The sequence below is a fragment of the Crinia signifera genome, chromosome 6, assembly GCF_055691185.1.
Source record: "Crinia signifera chromosome 6, ASM5569118v1, whole genome shotgun sequence".
Taxonomy (NCBI): Eukaryota; Metazoa; Chordata; class Amphibia; order Anura; family Myobatrachidae; genus Crinia; species Crinia signifera.
In genome coordinates this window covers 58,770,237-58,785,273 of record NC_139222.1, presented here as the reverse complement: position 1 = coordinate 58,785,273, position 15,037 = coordinate 58,770,237, and the positions used below count along the sequence as shown (strand labels likewise).

Here is a 15,037-nt window from a genome sequence, read left to right as displayed (position 1 = left end):
CACTTTTTTGCCCTCTTCTACTTCTATCACCAGGTAAGCTAATACAAAAGTTTCCTAACTGTATTGGCTTACTGAAAAAAATCATGTGTTGGTAATGTAAAAAGACCTACAGGACATGATATTAGCAGGGGGTCTTAAATTAAACTACTAAAGAGGCTCGACACTGTTTAGCTGCCAAAAGCAGTTGGAATTGGGCCTAAACAGTTTGGTAAGTCTTTAGGTGATGGCTATTGTGTCTGTTTGACCTCTTCCAAATGTCTGTGCTGGCAATAAAAAGAAAAAGTTTCCAATTTAAATAGCTAGAGAATAAAAACAATTTGCCTGTAATGTGAAAAAACCTACAGCACCTGGTGTTCCCATGTGGTCTCCCACCCAAGTACTAACCAGACCCAACACTACTTAGCTTCCAAGATCAGATGAGATTGGGCCTATCCAATGTGGTATGGCTGTAGTTGAGATACAGGCACTTTTTTGCCCTCTTCTACTTCTATCACCAGGTAAGCTAATAAAAAAGTTTCCTAACTGTATTGGCTTACTGAAAAAAATCATGTGTTGGTAATGTAAAAAGACCTACAGGACATGATATTAGCAGGGGGTCTTAAATTAAACTACTAAAGAGGCTCAACACTGTTTAGCTGCCAAAAGCAGTTGGAATTGAGCCTAAACAGTGTGGTAAGTCTTTAGGTGATGGCTATTGTGTCTGTTTGACCTCTTCCAAATGTCTGTGCTGGCAATAAAAAGAAAAAGTTTCCTATTTAAATAGCTAGAGAATAAAAACAATTTGCCAGTAATGTGAAAAAACCTACAGCACCTGGTGTTCCCATGTGGTCTCCCACCCAAGTACTAACCAGGCCCAACACTGCTTAGCTTCCAAGATCAGACGAGATTGGGCCTATCCAATGTGGTATGGCTGTAGGTGAGTTAAACCCACTTTTTTGCCCTCTTCTACTTTTATCACCAGGTAAGCTAATACAAAAGTTTCCTAACTGTATTGGCTTACTGAAAAAAATCATGTGTTGGTAATGTAAAAAGACCTACAGGACATGATATTAGCAGGGGGTCTTAAATTAAACTACAAAAGAGGCTCAACACTGTTTAGCTGCCAAAAGCAGATGGAATTGAGCCTAAACAGTGTGGTAAGTCTTTAGGTGATGGCTATTGTGTCTGTTTGACCTCTTCCAAATGTCTGTGCTGGCAATAAAAAGAAAAAGTTTCCAATATAAATAGCTAGAGAATAAAAACAATTTGCCTGTAATGTGAAAAAACCTACAGCACCTGGTGTTCCCATGTGGTCTCCCACCCAAGTACTAACCAGGCCCAACACTGCTTAGCTTCCAAGAACAGACGAGATTGGGCTTATCCAATGTGGTATGGCTGTAGGTGAAATACAGGCACTTTTTTGCCCTCTTCTACTTCTATCACCAAGTAAGCTAATAAAAAAGTTTCCTAACTGTATTGGCTTACTGAAAAAAATCATGTGTTGGTAATGTAAAAAGACCTACAGGACATGATATTAGCAGGGGGTCTTAAATTAAACTACTAAACAGGCTCAACACTGTTTAGCTGCCAAAAGCAGTTGGAATTGGGCCTAAACAGTGTGGTAAGTATTTAGGTGATGGTTATTGTGTCTGTTTGACCTCTTCCAAATGTCTGTACTGGCAATAAAAAGAAAAAGTTTCCAATTTAAATAGCTAGAGAATAAAAACAATTTGCCTGTAATGTGAAAAAACCTACAGCACCTGGTGTTCCCATGTGGTCTCCCACCCAAGTACTAACCAGGCCCAACACTGCTTAGCTTCCAAGATCAGACGAGATTGGGCCTATCCAATGTGGTATGTCTGTAGGTGAGATACAGGCACTTTTTTGCCCTCTTCTACTTCTATCACCAGGTAAGCTAATAAAAAAGTTTCCTAACTGTATTGGCTTACTGAAAAAAATCATGTGTTGGTAATGTAAAAAGACCTACAGGACATGATATTAGCAGGGGGTCTTAAATTAAACTACTAAAGAGGCTCAACACTGTTTAGCTGCCAAAAGCAGTTGGAATTGGGCCTAAACAGAGTGGTAAGTCTTTAGGTGATGGCTATTGTGTCTGTTTGACCTCTTCCAAATGTCTGTACTGGCAATAAAAAGAAAAAGTTTCCAATTTAAATAGCTAGAGAATAAAAACAATTTGCCTGTAATGTGAAAAAACCTACAGCACCTGGTGTTCCCATGTGGTCTCCCACCCAAGTACTAACCAGGCCCAACACTGCTTAGCTTCCAAGATCAGACGAGATTGGGCCTATCCAATATGGTATGGCTGTAGGTGAGATACAGGCACTTTTTTGCCCTCTTCTACTTCTATCACCAGGTAAGCTAATAAAAAAGTTTCCTAACTGTATTGGCTTACTGAAAAAAATCATGTGTTGGTAATGTAAAAAGACCTACAGGACATGATATTAGCAGGGGGTCTTAAATTAAACTACTAAAGAGGCTCAACACTGTTTAGCTGCCAAAAGCAGTTGGAATTGGGCCTAAACAGTGTGGTAAGTCTTTAGGTGATGGCTATTGTGTCTGTTTGACCTCTTCCAAATGTCTGTACTGGCAATAAAAAGAAAAAGTTTCCAATTTAAATAGCTAGAGAATAAAAACAATTTGCCTGTAATGTGAAAAAACCTACAGCACCTGGTGTTCCCATGTGGTCCCCCACCCAAGTACTAACCAGGCCCAACACTGCTTAGCTTCCAAGATCAGACGAGATTAGGCCTATCCAATGTGGTATGGCTGTAGGTGAGATACAGGCACTTTTTTGCCCTCTTCTACTTCTATCACCAGGTAAGCTAATAAAAAAGTTTCCTAACTGTATTGGCTTACTGAAAAAAATCATGTGTTGGTAATGTAAAAAGACCTACAGGACATGATATTAGCAGGGGGTCCTAAATTAAACTACTAAACAGGCTCAACACTGTTTAGCTGCCAAAAGCAGTTGGAATTGGGCCTAAACAGTGTGGTAAGTCTTTAGGTGATGGCTATTGTGTCTGTTTGACCTCTTCCAAATGTCTGTACTGGCAATAAAAAGAAAAAGTTTCCAATTTAAATAGCTAGAGAATAAAAACAATTTGCCTGTAATGTGAAAAAACCTACATCACCTGGTGTTCCCATGTGGTCTGCCACCCAAGTACTAACCAGGCCCAACACTGCTTAGCTTCCAAGATCAGACGAGATTGGGCCTATCCAATGTGGTATGGCTGTAGGTGAGATGCAGGCACTTTTTTGCCCTCTTCTACTTCTATCACCAGGTAAGCTAATAAAAAAGTTTCCTAACTGTATTGGCTTACTGAAAAAAATCATGGGTTGGTAATGTAAAAAGACCTACTGGACATGATATTAGCAGGGAGTCTTAAATTAAACTACTAAAGAGGCCCAACACTGTTTAGCTGCCAAAAGCAGTTGGAATTGGGCCTAAACAGTGTTGTAAGTCTTTAGGTGATTGCTATTGTGTCTGTTTGACCTCTTCCAAATGTCTGTGCTGGCAATAAAATGAAAAAGTTTCCAATATAAATAGCTAGAGAATAAAAACAATTTGCCAGTAATGTGAAAAAACCTACAGCACCTGGTGTTCCCATGTGGTCTCCCACCCAAGTACTAACCAGGCCCAACACTGCTTAGCTTCCAAGATCAGACGAGATTGGGCCTATCCAATGTGGTATGGCTGTAGGTGAGTTAAATTCACTTTTTTGCCCTCTTCTACTTCTATCACAAGGGAAGCTAATACAAAAGTTTCCTAACTGTATTGGCTTACTGAAAAAAATCATGTGTTGGTAATGTAAAAAGACCTACAGGACATGATATTAGCAGGGGGTCTTAAATTAAACTACTAAAGAGGCTCAACACTGTTTAGCTGCCAAAAGCAGTTGGAATTGGGCCTAAACAGTGTGGTAAGTCTTTAGGTGATGGCTATTGTGTCTGTTTGACCTCTTCCAAATGTCTGTGCTGGCAATAAAAAGAAAAAGTTTCCTATTTAAATAGCTAGAGAATAAAAACAATTTGCCAGTAATGTGAAAAAACCTACAGCACCTGGTGTTCCCATGTGGTCTCCCACCCAAGTACTAACCAGGCCCAACACTGCTTAGCTTCCAAGATCAGACGAGATTGGGCCTATCCAATGTGGTATAGCTGTAGGTGAGTTAAAGCCACTTTTTTGCCCTCTTCTACTTCTATTACCAGGTAAGCTAATACAAAAGTTTCCTAACTGTATTGGCTTACTGAAAAAAATCATGTGTTGGTAATGTAAAAAGACCTACAGGACATGATATTAGCAGGGGGTCTTAAATTAAACTACAAAAGAGGCTCAACACTGTTTAGCTGCCAAAAGCAGTTGGAATTGAGCCGAAACATTGTGGAAAGTCTTTAGGTGATGGCTATTGTGTCTGTTTGACCTCTTCCAAATGTCTGTGCTGGCAATAAAATGAAAAAGTTTCCAATATAAATAGCTAGAGAATAAAAACAATTTGCCAGTAATGTGAAAAAACCTACAGCACCTGGTGTTCCCATGTGGTCTCCCACCCAAGTACTAACCAGGCCCAACACTGCTTAGCTTCCAAGATCAGACGAGATTGGGCCTATCCAATGTGGTATGGCTGTAAGTGAGTTAAATTCACTTTTTTGCCCTCTTCTACTTCTATCACCAGGTAAGCTAATACAAAAGTTTCCTAACTGTATTGGCTTACTGAAAAAAATCATGTGTTGGTAATGTAAAAAGACCTACAGGACATGATATTAGCAGAGGGTCTTAAATTAAACTACTAAAGAGGCTCAACACTGTTTAGCTGCCAAAAGCAGTTGGAATTGGGCCTAAACATTGTGGTAAGTCTTTAGGTGATGGCTATTGTGTCTGTTTGACCTCTTCCAAATGTCTGTACTGGCAATAAAAAGAAAAAGTTTCCAATTTAATGAGCTAGAGAATAAAAACAATTTGCCAGTAATGTGAAAAAAACCTACAGCACCTGGTGTTCCCATGTGGTCTCCCACCCAAGTACTAACCAGGCCCAACACTGCTTAGCTTCCAAGATCAGACGAGATTGGGCCTATCCAATGTGGTATGGCTTTAGGTGAGATACTGGCACTTTTTTGCCCTCTTCTACTTCTATCACCAGGTAAGCTAATACAAAAGTTTCCTAACTGTATTGGCTTACTGAAAAAAATCATGTGTTGGTAATGTAAAAAGACCTACAGGACATGATATTAGCAGGGGGTCTTAAATTAAACTACAAAAGAGGCTCAACACTGTTTAGCTGCCAAAAGCAGTTGGAATTGAGCCTAAACAGTGTGGTAAGTCTTTAGGTGATGGCTAGTGTGTCTGTTTGACCTCTTCCAAATGTCTGTGCTGGCAATAAAAAGAAAAAGTTTCCAATATAAATAGCTAGAGAATAAAAACAATTTGCCAGTAATGTGAAAAAACCTACAGCACCTGGTGTTCCCAGGTGGTCTCCCAAACAAGTACTAACCAGGCCCAACACTGCTTAGCTTCCAAGATCAGACGAGTTTGGGCCTATCCAATGTGGTATGGCTGTAGGTGAAATAAAAGCACTTTTTTGCCCTCTTCTACTTCTATCACCAGGTAAGCTAATACAAAAGTTTCCTAACTGTATTGGCTTACTGAAAAAAATCATGTGTTGGTAAAGTAAAAAGACCTACAGGACATGATATTAGCAGGGGGTCTTAAATTAAACTACAATGGTATATGCCCCCAACCAAGACCAACACTCATTCTTCCTATCACACTTGACACACTTAGACTCCCTCTTTGAGGGCACGACAATTTTGGGAGGCGATTTCAATTGGACCCTAGACCCAACTTTAGACACATCTACTGGCACCAGCAGGTTCCCGACTCACAAATATCAAAAAGTAAACAAAATTCTCCATGACCTCCAACTTGCTGACTCCTGGAGGATTCTTAATCCCTCAGGCAGAGACTACTCGTTCTATTCCCATCCCCACCAGACCTACTCTAGACTAGATTACATATTCCTAAGTCACAAACACCTCCCACTACTTCTAGACGCAACAATAGGTCCCATCACATGGTCGGACCATGCCCCGATCTCAATAACCTTAGCCACATACCAACAGCCCCCTGGCCAATGGACATGGAGGCTCAATGAATTATTACTACAGGACACATACTGTAAAGCAGAGCTAGTCAAGACACTTTCAGAATATTTCAAGTTAAATGACACTCCAGACATATCCGCGATTACCTTATGGGAAGCACATAAATGTGTCATCAGAGGCAAAATGATACAATTGAGCACATACATGAAAAAGCAAAAAACCGCGAGAATATCTGCATTATTAGCAAACATCCATAGGCTTGAAACAATGCACAAATCTGGCGCCTCCTCTTCTCTACTTGCAGAACTAGTTGAATCTCGTAATAGCCTTAATAAACTCCTAGCCGAACGCACCAAACTAGAAATGCGAAAGTGCAAGAGTAAGTATTACCAGTGGGGTAACAAGCCAGGCCGCCTATTAGCGCAAGCCCTTAGAACTCAAAGAGCTGCTTCTTTTATCAATAAGATAAAGAAGGATGCAGATGTTCTTTGTTATAAAACCCCGGAAATTGCATCATGCTTCCGAAACTACTACTCTTCACTTTACAACCTTCAGGAAACCCCTACATCAATAGAACACCTACACAAAACACTACTAGCAAAGGAATACTTGACCTCAGCGGCCTTCCCCTCTTTATCCTCCCCTGACAGAGACTTACTAGAAAAAACATTTTCCCAGATAGAACTAGAATCAGCTATATCCTCCCTGCCCTCGGGCAAAAGCCCCGGCCCGGACGGCTTCACAGCAACATACTACAAGGCATTTAAAGAAATACTTACCCCAAAACTACTACAAGCCTTCAATACCATTTCAGCAGACTCACACTTCTCTAAACAGTCCCTAGAAGCTCATATAACAGTGATCCCGAAACCAGGAAAAGACCCCTCCGTGTGCTCCAGCTATAGACCCATCTCCCTTTTGAATGTTGACATCAAACTCTTCGCAAAATTAATGGCAAACAGGTTGAACAAATTTCTCCCCGCTCTGATCCAGAATGATCAGGTGGGTTTCGTCCCCGGCCGTGAGGCAAAGGACAACACTACCAAAATTCTGAATCTGATTCACCTGGCCTCACGCCATAAGATTCCCACCGTTCTTGTTTCTACCGATGCCGAAAAGGCATTCGACAGAGTCTGCTGGGGTTTTATGCGAGCTGTACTGGAGCACATTGGACTGGGTACCTTGGCCCTCCATAGAATTCTAGCCCTTTATCACGGGCCCACAGCAAGAGTGAGGACTAACGGCTATTTGTCTGACCCCTTCCCTATAAGCAACGGAACAAGACAGGGCTGTCCCCTCTCGCCACTAATTTTCGTTTTATGTATGGAAGCACTAGCTAGGACGATAAGAGCCAATGCAAATATCTCGGGTATACAAGTGGGAGAAACCAACTACAAATTGGCATTATTCGCCGACGACCTTCTGGCAATAGTCACCCACCCAACTACATCCCTTCCCCATTTCATACAAGAACTAGACCGTTTTAGCTCTCTTTCTAACTTTAAAGTCAACATGAACAAATCCAGTATTCTTAACGTATCAGTGCCCCCAGCCTTGGTCCCCCAACTTAAGAGCTCATTCCCATTTACATGGCAATCCTCCCACATTACATACCTAGGAATCAACCTACCCTGCGACTTGGCCCGACTATACACCTTAAATTATCAACCCCTTCTAGGATCCATCCGTGCAGATTACAGTAGATGGCACAACAAACAACTATCCTGGTTAGGGAGAATAAATGTAATTAAGATGAACTCCTTGCCCAAACTACTTTACATACTCCAAACCTTGCCAATCCAGGTCCCAGAGACATGGTTAAAAACTATTCGAATCCTGACCCAACAATTTATCTGGCAACGAAAAAAGCCCAGAATTAAACGTGAGATTTTGGCTAGAAGCACTGAAAGGGGGGGGTTCCGCCTTCCAGACTTTAGGAACTACTACCACGCCATCCTACTAAACAGAATCCTGGATTGGACCAGGAATCGTAGAAGTAAGCAATGGGTGGAACTAGAGGGGGTATGTATGGGCCTCTATCCCGAAATATTTCCCTGGCTACCCACTCTCCCCAACCCGCCAACATCTCACCCTACCATTCCCCCCACACTACAGGCATGGAAATCTCTACGGCTAAATCCACTTATCTCTTCCAAATTTGGCCCATTAACTTCATTTTTAAATAACCCAGATTTCCGACCTGGTTTGAGTATTCCAGACTTTTCAAAATGGGCCGTAGAAGGACTTTTTAGGGTGGGCCAGATGATGCTAGGCTCCAGTATGTGTTCCTTCTCGGAATTGCAAGCAAAATGGGATATCCCATCGAGAGATTTCTGGAAATTCCTACAGGTACGGCATTATATACAAACAGGCTCTAGATCTCGCCCAACATCCCGTGAACTGACCGCGTTTGAAAGACTATGCATATCCACATCTGAACCTGTTCACACTATCTCGCTATTATACAAACTCTTACAAGATCTAAACAACGACACCTCCTCCACTTTCACACGGGCATGGGAAAGGGATCTCAATCTAAATATATCCGACAAGGAATGGGAATCCATTTTTATGAAGGCTCATGCTAGCTCCATATGCATACAAACTAGAGAAACACAATATAAACTGATTATGCGATGGTACAGACATCCCTCCATGTTACACATCATGAACCCAAACATTCCTGCAACTTGCTGGAGGTGTAAGAGCTCCACCGGATCCCTCATGCATATATGGTGGGAATGCCCTTTAATCACCCCCTTCTGGACAGAAGTCATTAAGACTTCGCAAACTATTCTCCGTAACCCTGTCCCAGTGACTCCTGCTTTTTGGTTGTTAAACCTATCCCCCACACCTCTCACCTCCTATAAAACCTCATTGATTAGGCACCTTAGCAATGCGGCGAGGGCTAGCATTCCCGTCCTATGGAAATCAATAATCCCACCCACACGTAAATCATGGTTTTCCAAAATTGATCACTATATGTCAATGGAGGATGTTATGATGTCATCAGTGGATAAACACACTGAATTCGCAGCCACATGGCTCCCCTGGATGGAGTATAAAACTTCCCAAGAGTATAAGGCAATCTCCCTGTGAATAAACCGCCTGGTCTGACTCTGGATAACACCATCTTAAACTGCACATATGTCTACACGAGAGGGAAAGGTCATTCCCCCCCACCCACCCCCCCCCCTTCCTTGTTACTCCTTTCCCTCCCCCCACCTCCCTTTTTCTTTTTTCTCGATATAGTAATTTTATAGATTTTATAATAGGGATTTGAAAGGGATAGCAGAGATGTAATCTATTCAGTACAACATATTTTAAATGCCATGTAATATCGTCTCAAGATAATAATGTTAATTACTGGAACACTGTATGAAGAAATGAAGCGTGTGTCTCGCTGCGTCGAGAATTATTGGCTGTTCACTTATACCAACCCTTGTTTCCCTATCTGTATTTTCTTTTTCCCTTTGAAAATCAATAAAAAATGATTATACAAAAAAAAATTAAACTACAAAAGAGGCTCAACACTGTTTAGCTGCCAAAAGCAGTTGGAATTGAGCCTAAACAGTGTGGTAAGTCTTTAGGTGATGGCTATTGTGTCTGTTTGACCTCTTCCAAATGTCTGTGCTGTCAATAAAAAGAAAAAGTTTCCAATTTAAATAGCTAGAGAATAAAAACAATTTGCCAGTAATGTGAAAAAACCTACAGCACCTGGTGTTCCCAGGTGGTCTCCCACCCAAGTACTAACTAGGCCCAACACTGCTTAGCTTCCAAGATCAGACGAGATTGGGCCTATCCAATGTGGTATGGCTGTAGGTGAGATACAGGCACTTTTTTGCCCTCTTCTACTTCTATCACCAGGTAAGCTAATAAAAAAGTTTCCTAACTGTATTGGCTTACTTAAAAAAAATCATGTGTTGGTAATGTAAAAAGACCTACAGGACATGATATTAGCAGGGGGTCTTAAATTAAACTACTAAACAGGCTCAACACTGTTTAGCTGCCAAAAGCAGTTGGAATTGGGCCTAAACAGTGTGGTAAGTCTTTAGGTGATGGCTATTGTGTCTGTTTGACCTCTTCCAAATGTCTGTACTGGCAATTAAAAGAAAAAGTTTCCAATTTAAATAGCTAGAGAATAAAAACAATTTGCCTGTAATGTGAAAAAACCTACAGCACCTGGTGTTCCCATGTGGTCTCCCACCCAAGTACTAACCAGGCCCAACACTGCTTAGCTTCCAAGATCAGACGAGATTGGGCCTATCCAATGTGGTATAGCTGTAGGTGAGATACAGGCACTTTTTTGCCCTCTTCTACTTCTATCACCAGGTAAGCTAATAAAAAAGTTTCCTAACTGTATTGGCTTACTGAAAAAAATCATGTGTTGGTAATGTAAAAAGACCTACAGGACATGATATTAGCAGGGAGTCTTAAATTAAACTACTAAAGAGGCCCAACACTGTTTAGCTGCCAAAAGCAGTTGGAATTGGGCCTAAACAGTGTGGTAAGTCTTGAGGTGATGGCTATTGTGTCTGTTTGACCTCTTCCAAATGTCTGTGCTGGCAATAAAAAGAAAAAGTTTCCTATTTAAATAGCTAGAGAATAAAAACAATTTGCCAGTAATGTGAAAAACCTACAGCACCTGGTGTTCCCATGTGGTCTCCCACCCAAGTACTAACCAGGCCCAACACTGCTTAGCTTCCAAGATCAGACGAGATTGGGCCTATCCAATGTGGTATGGCTGTAGGTGAGTTAAAGCCACTTATTTGCCCTCTTCTACTTCTATCACCAGGTAAGCTAATACAAAAGTTTCCTAACTGTATTGGCTTACTGAAAAAAATCATGTGTTGGTAATGTAAAAAGACCTACAGGACATGATATTAGCAGGGGGTCTTAAATTAAACTACAAAAGAGGCTCAACACTGTTTAGCTGCCAAAAGCAGTTGGAATTGAGCCTAAACAGTTTGGTAAGTCTTTAGGTGATGGCTATTGTGTCTGTTTGACCTCTTCCAAATGTCTGTGCTGGCAATAAAAAGAAAAAGTTTCCAATATAAATAGCTAGAGAATAAAAACAATTTGCCTGTAATGTGAAAAAACCTACAGCACCTGGTGTTCCCATGTTGTCTCCCACCCAAGTACTAACCAGGCCCAACATTGCTTAGCTTCCAAGAACAGACGAGATTGGGCCTATCCAATGTGGTATGGCTGTAGGTAAAATACAGGCACTTTTTTGCCCTCTTCTACTTCTATCACCAGGTAAGCTAATAAAAAAGTTTCCTAACTGTATTGGCTTACTGAAAAAAATCATGTGTTGGTAATGTAAAAAGACCTACAGGACATGATATTAGCAGGGGGTCTTAAATTAAACTACTAAAGAGGCTCAACACTGTTTAGCTGCCAAAAGCAGTTGGAATTGAGCCTAAACAGTGTGGTAAGTCTTTAGGTGATGGCTATTGTGTCTGTTTGACCTCTTCCAAATGTCTGTGCTGGCAATAAAAAGAAAAAGTTTCCAATATAAATAGCTAGAGAATAAAAACAATTTGCCAGTAATGTGAAAAAACCTACAGCACCTGGTGTTCCCAGGTGGTCTCCCACCCAAGTACTAACCAGGTCCAACACTGCTTAGCTTCCAAGATCAGACGATATTGGGCCTATCCAATGTGGTATGGCTGTAGGTGAAATACAGGCACTTTTTTGCCCTCTTCTACTTCTATCACCAGGTAAGCTAATACAAAAGTTTCCTAACTGTATTGGCTTACTGAAAAAAATCATGTGTTGGTAAAGTAAAAAGACCTACAGGACATGATATTAGCAGGGGGTCTTAAATTAAACTACAAAAGAGACTCAACACTGTTTAGCTGCCAAAAGCAGTTGGAATTGAGCCTAAACAGTGTGGTAAGTCTTTAGGTGATGGCTATTGTGTCTGTTTGACCTCTTCCAAATGTCTGTGCTGGCAATAAAAAGAAAAAGTTTCCAATTTAAATAGCTAGAGAATAAAAATAATTTGCCAGTAATGTGAAAAAACCTACAGCACCTGGTGTTCCCAGGTGGTCTCCCACCCAAGTACTAACCAGGCCCAACACTGCTTAGCTTCCAAGATCAGACGAGATTAGGCCTATCCAATGTGGTATGGCTGTAGGTGAGATACAAGCACTTTTTTGCCCTCTTCTACTTCTATCACCAGGTAAGCTAATAAAAAAGTTTCCTAACTGTATTGGCTTACTTAAAAAAAAATCATGTGTTGGTAATGTAAAAAGACCTACAGGACATGATATTAGCAGGGGGTCTTAAATTAAACTACTAAACAGGCTCAACACTGTTTAGCTGCCAAAAGCAGTTGGAATTGGGCCTAAACAGTGTGGTAAGTCTTTATGTGATGGCTATTGTGTCTGTTTGACCTCTTCCAAATGTCTGTACTGGCAATAAAAAGAAAAAGTTTCAAATTTAAATAGCTAGAGAATAAAAACAATTTGCCTGTAATGTGAAAAAACCTACAGCACATGGTGTTCCTTTGTGGTCTCCCACCTAAGTACTAACCAGGACCAACACTGCTTAGCTTCCAAGATCAGACGAGATTGGGCCTATCCAATGTGGAATGGCTGTAGGTGAGTTAAAGCCACTTTTTTGCCCTCTTCTACTTCTATTACCAGGTAAGCTAATACAAAAGTTTCCTAACTGTATTGGCTTACTGAAAAAAATCATGTGTTGGTAATGTAAAAAGACCTACAGGACATGATATTAGCAGGGGGTCTTAAATTAAACTACAAAAGAGGCTCAACACTATTTAGCTGCCAAAAGCAGTTGGAATTGAGCCTAAACATTGTGGTAAGTCTTTAGGTGATGGCTATTGTGTCTGTTTGACCTCTTCCAAATGTCTGTGCTGGCAATAAAATGAAAAAGTTTCCAATATAAATAGCTAGAGAATAAAAACAATTTGCCTGTAATGTGAAAAAACCTACAGCACCTGGTGTTCCCATGTGGTCTCCCACCCAAGTACTAACCAGGTCCAACACTGCTTAGCTTATAAGTCCAGATGAGATTGGGCCTATCCAATGTGGTATGGCTGTAGGTGAGATATAGGCACTTATTTGCCCTTTTCTACTTCTATCACCAGGTAAGCTAATAAAAAAGTTTCCTAACTGTATTGGCTTACTGAAAAAAATCATGTGTTGGTAATGTAAAAAGACCTACAGGACATGATATTAGCAGGGGGTCTTAAATTAAACTACAAAAGAGGCTTAACACTGTTTAGCTGCCAAAAGCAGTTGGAATTGAGCCTAAACAGTGTGGTAAGTCTTTAGGTGATGGCTATTGTGTCTGTTTGACCTCTTCCAAATGTCTGTGCTGGCAATAAAAAGAAAAAGTTTCCAATTTAAATAGCTAGAGAATAAAAACAATTTGCCTGTAATGTGAAAAAACCTACAGCACCTGGTGTTCCCATGTGGTCTCCCACCCAAGTACTAACCAGGCCCAACACTGCTTAGCTTCCAAGATCAGACGAGATTGGGCCTATCCAATGTGGTATGGCTGTAGGTGAGATACAGGCACTTTTTTGCCCTCTTCTACTTCTATCACCAGGTAAGCTAATAAAAAAGTTTCCTAACTGTATTGGCTTACTGAAAAAAATCATGTGTTGGTAATGTAAAAAGACCTACAGGACATGATATTAGCAGGGGGTCTTAAATTAAACTACTAAAGAGGCTCAACACTGTTTAGCTGCCAAAAGCAGTTGGAATTGGGCCTAAACAGTGTGGTAAGTCTTTAGGTGATGGCTATTGTGTCTGTTTGACCTCTTCCACATGTCTGTACTGGCAATAAAAAGAAAAAGTTTCCAATTTAAATAGCTAGAGAATAAAAACAATTTGCCTGTAATGTGAAAAAACCTACAGCACCTGGTGTTCCCATGTGGTCTCCCACCCAAGTACTAACCAGGCCCAACACTGCTTAGCTTCCAAGATCAGACAAGATTGGGCCTATCCAATGTGGTATGGCTGTAGGTGAGATACAGGCACTTTTTTGCCCTCTTCTACTTCTATCACCAGGTAAGCTAATAAACAGTTTCCTAACTGTATTGGCTTACTGAAAAAAATCATGTGTTGGTAATGTAAAAAGACCTACAGGACATGATATTAGCAGGGGGTCTTAAATTAAACTACTAAAGAGGATCAACTCTGTTTAGCTGCCAAAAGCAGTTGGAATTGGGCCTAAACAGTGTGGTAAGTCTTTAGGTGATGGCTATTGTGTCTGTTTGACCTCTTCCAAATGTCTGTACTGGCAATAAAAAGAAAAAGTTTCCAATTTAAATAGCTAGAGAATAAAAACAATTTGCCTGTAATGTGAAAAAACCTACAGCACCTGGTGTTCCCATGTGGTCTCCCACCCAAGTACTAACCAGGCCCAACACTGCTTAGCTTCCAAGATCAGACGAGATTGGGCCTATCCAATGTGGTATGGCTGTAGGTGAGATACAGGCACTTTTTTGCCCTCTTCTACTTCTATCACCAGGTAAGCTAATAAAAAAGTTTCCTAACTGTATTGGCTTACTTAAAAAAAATCATGTGTTGGTAATGTAAAAAGACCTACAGGACATGATATTAGCAGGGGGTCTTAAATTAAACTACTAAACAGGCTCAACACTGTTTAGCTGCCAAAAGCAGTTGGAATTGGGCCTAAACAGTGTGGTAAGTCTTTATGTGATGGCTATTGTGTCTGTTTGACCTCTTCCAAATGTCTGTACTGGCAATAAAAAGAAAAAGTTTCCAATTTAAATAGCTAGAGAATAAAAACAATTTGCCAGTAATGTGAAAAAACCTACAGCACCTGGTGTTCCCATGTGGTCTCCCACCCAAGTACTAACCAGGCCCAACACTGCTTAGCTTCCAAGATCAGACGAGATGGGGCCTATCCAATGTGGAATGGCTGTAGGTGAGTTAAA

At 40.8% G+C, this 15,037-nt stretch overlaps 21 non-coding genes and 3 pseudogenes across 21 annotated transcripts; all 24 read right to left on the bottom strand.

Moving 5' to 3' along the window:
- Positions 1–335: 335 nt before the first annotated feature.
- On the bottom strand, positions 336–454 carry LOC146017528 (5S ribosomal RNA). Its single transcript, XR_014450397.1, has one exon. It is a non-coding gene; the product is annotated as a 5S ribosomal RNA (ribosomal RNA).
- A 345-nt stretch (positions 455–799) lies between these two features.
- On the bottom strand, positions 800–918 carry LOC146012930 (5S ribosomal RNA). Its single transcript, XR_014445923.1, has one exon. It is a non-coding gene; the product is annotated as a 5S ribosomal RNA (ribosomal RNA).
- Positions 919–1,263: 345 nt separating this feature from the next.
- On the bottom strand, positions 1,264–1,382 carry LOC146014974 (5S ribosomal RNA). Its single transcript, XR_014447911.1, has one exon. It is a non-coding gene; the product is annotated as a 5S ribosomal RNA (ribosomal RNA).
- Positions 1,383–1,727: 345 nt separating this feature from the next.
- LOC146016172 (5S ribosomal RNA) lies at positions 1,728–1,846 on the bottom strand. Its single transcript, XR_014449069.1, has one exon. It is a non-coding gene; the product is annotated as a 5S ribosomal RNA (ribosomal RNA).
- Positions 1,847–2,191: 345 nt separating this feature from the next.
- On the bottom strand, positions 2,192–2,310 carry LOC146014693 (5S ribosomal RNA). Its single transcript, XR_014447639.1, has one exon. It is a non-coding gene; the product is annotated as a 5S ribosomal RNA (ribosomal RNA).
- Positions 2,311–2,655: 345 nt separating this feature from the next.
- On the bottom strand, positions 2,656–2,774 carry LOC146015200 (5S ribosomal RNA). The gene has a single exon (XR_014448128.1). It is a non-coding gene; the product is annotated as a 5S ribosomal RNA (ribosomal RNA).
- A 345-nt stretch (positions 2,775–3,119) lies between these two features.
- LOC146010301 (5S ribosomal RNA) lies at positions 3,120–3,238 on the bottom strand. The gene has a single exon (XR_014444815.1). It is a non-coding gene; the product is annotated as a 5S ribosomal RNA (ribosomal RNA).
- A 345-nt stretch (positions 3,239–3,583) lies between these two features.
- On the bottom strand, positions 3,584–3,702 carry LOC146012929 (5S ribosomal RNA). Its single transcript, XR_014445922.1, has one exon. It is a non-coding gene; the product is annotated as a 5S ribosomal RNA (ribosomal RNA).
- Positions 3,703–4,047: 345 nt separating this feature from the next.
- Positions 4,048–4,166, bottom strand: LOC146014449 (5S ribosomal RNA). The gene has a single exon (XR_014447403.1). It is a non-coding gene; the product is annotated as a 5S ribosomal RNA (ribosomal RNA).
- Positions 4,167–4,511: 345 nt separating this feature from the next.
- LOC146014365 (5S ribosomal RNA) lies at positions 4,512–4,630 on the bottom strand. The gene has a single exon (XR_014447315.1). It is a non-coding gene; the product is annotated as a 5S ribosomal RNA (ribosomal RNA).
- A 346-nt stretch (positions 4,631–4,976) lies between these two features.
- On the bottom strand, positions 4,977–5,095 carry LOC146016672 (5S ribosomal RNA). Its single transcript, XR_014449555.1, has one exon. It is a non-coding gene; the product is annotated as a 5S ribosomal RNA (ribosomal RNA).
- A 345-nt stretch (positions 5,096–5,440) lies between these two features.
- LOC146016881 (5S ribosomal RNA) lies at positions 5,441–5,559 on the bottom strand. The gene has a single exon (XR_014449762.1). It is a non-coding gene; the product is annotated as a 5S ribosomal RNA (ribosomal RNA).
- A 4,245-nt stretch (positions 5,560–9,804) lies between these two features.
- LOC146015378 (5S ribosomal RNA) lies at positions 9,805–9,923 on the bottom strand. Its single transcript, XR_014448302.1, has one exon. It is a non-coding gene; the product is annotated as a 5S ribosomal RNA (ribosomal RNA).
- A 346-nt stretch (positions 9,924–10,269) lies between these two features.
- LOC146014448 (5S ribosomal RNA) lies at positions 10,270–10,388 on the bottom strand. Its single transcript, XR_014447402.1, has one exon. It is a non-coding gene; the product is annotated as a 5S ribosomal RNA (ribosomal RNA).
- Positions 10,389–10,732: 344 nt separating this feature from the next.
- Positions 10,733–10,851, bottom strand: LOC146012928 (5S ribosomal RNA). Its single transcript, XR_014445921.1, has one exon. It is a non-coding gene; the product is annotated as a 5S ribosomal RNA (ribosomal RNA).
- A 345-nt stretch (positions 10,852–11,196) lies between these two features.
- On the bottom strand, positions 11,197–11,315 carry LOC146010504 (5S ribosomal RNA; annotated as a pseudogene).
- A 345-nt stretch (positions 11,316–11,660) lies between these two features.
- LOC146017622 (5S ribosomal RNA) lies at positions 11,661–11,779 on the bottom strand. Its single transcript, XR_014450487.1, has one exon. It is a non-coding gene; the product is annotated as a 5S ribosomal RNA (ribosomal RNA).
- A 345-nt stretch (positions 11,780–12,124) lies between these two features.
- LOC146014537 (5S ribosomal RNA) lies at positions 12,125–12,243 on the bottom strand. The gene has a single exon (XR_014447488.1). It is a non-coding gene; the product is annotated as a 5S ribosomal RNA (ribosomal RNA).
- A 347-nt stretch (positions 12,244–12,590) lies between these two features.
- Positions 12,591–12,709, bottom strand: LOC146011422 (5S ribosomal RNA; annotated as a pseudogene).
- Positions 12,710–13,054: 345 nt separating this feature from the next.
- On the bottom strand, positions 13,055–13,173 carry LOC146011082 (5S ribosomal RNA; annotated as a pseudogene).
- Positions 13,174–13,518: 345 nt separating this feature from the next.
- On the bottom strand, positions 13,519–13,637 carry LOC146012927 (5S ribosomal RNA). The gene has a single exon (XR_014445920.1). It is a non-coding gene; the product is annotated as a 5S ribosomal RNA (ribosomal RNA).
- A 345-nt stretch (positions 13,638–13,982) lies between these two features.
- On the bottom strand, positions 13,983–14,101 carry LOC146015879 (5S ribosomal RNA). Its single transcript, XR_014448787.1, has one exon. It is a non-coding gene; the product is annotated as a 5S ribosomal RNA (ribosomal RNA).
- Positions 14,102–14,445: 344 nt separating this feature from the next.
- Positions 14,446–14,564, bottom strand: LOC146012926 (5S ribosomal RNA). Its single transcript, XR_014445919.1, has one exon. It is a non-coding gene; the product is annotated as a 5S ribosomal RNA (ribosomal RNA).
- Positions 14,565–14,910: 346 nt separating this feature from the next.
- LOC146017468 (5S ribosomal RNA) lies at positions 14,911–15,029 on the bottom strand. Its single transcript, XR_014450338.1, has one exon. It is a non-coding gene; the product is annotated as a 5S ribosomal RNA (ribosomal RNA).
- Between the last annotated feature and the right edge of the window lie 8 nt (positions 15,030–15,037).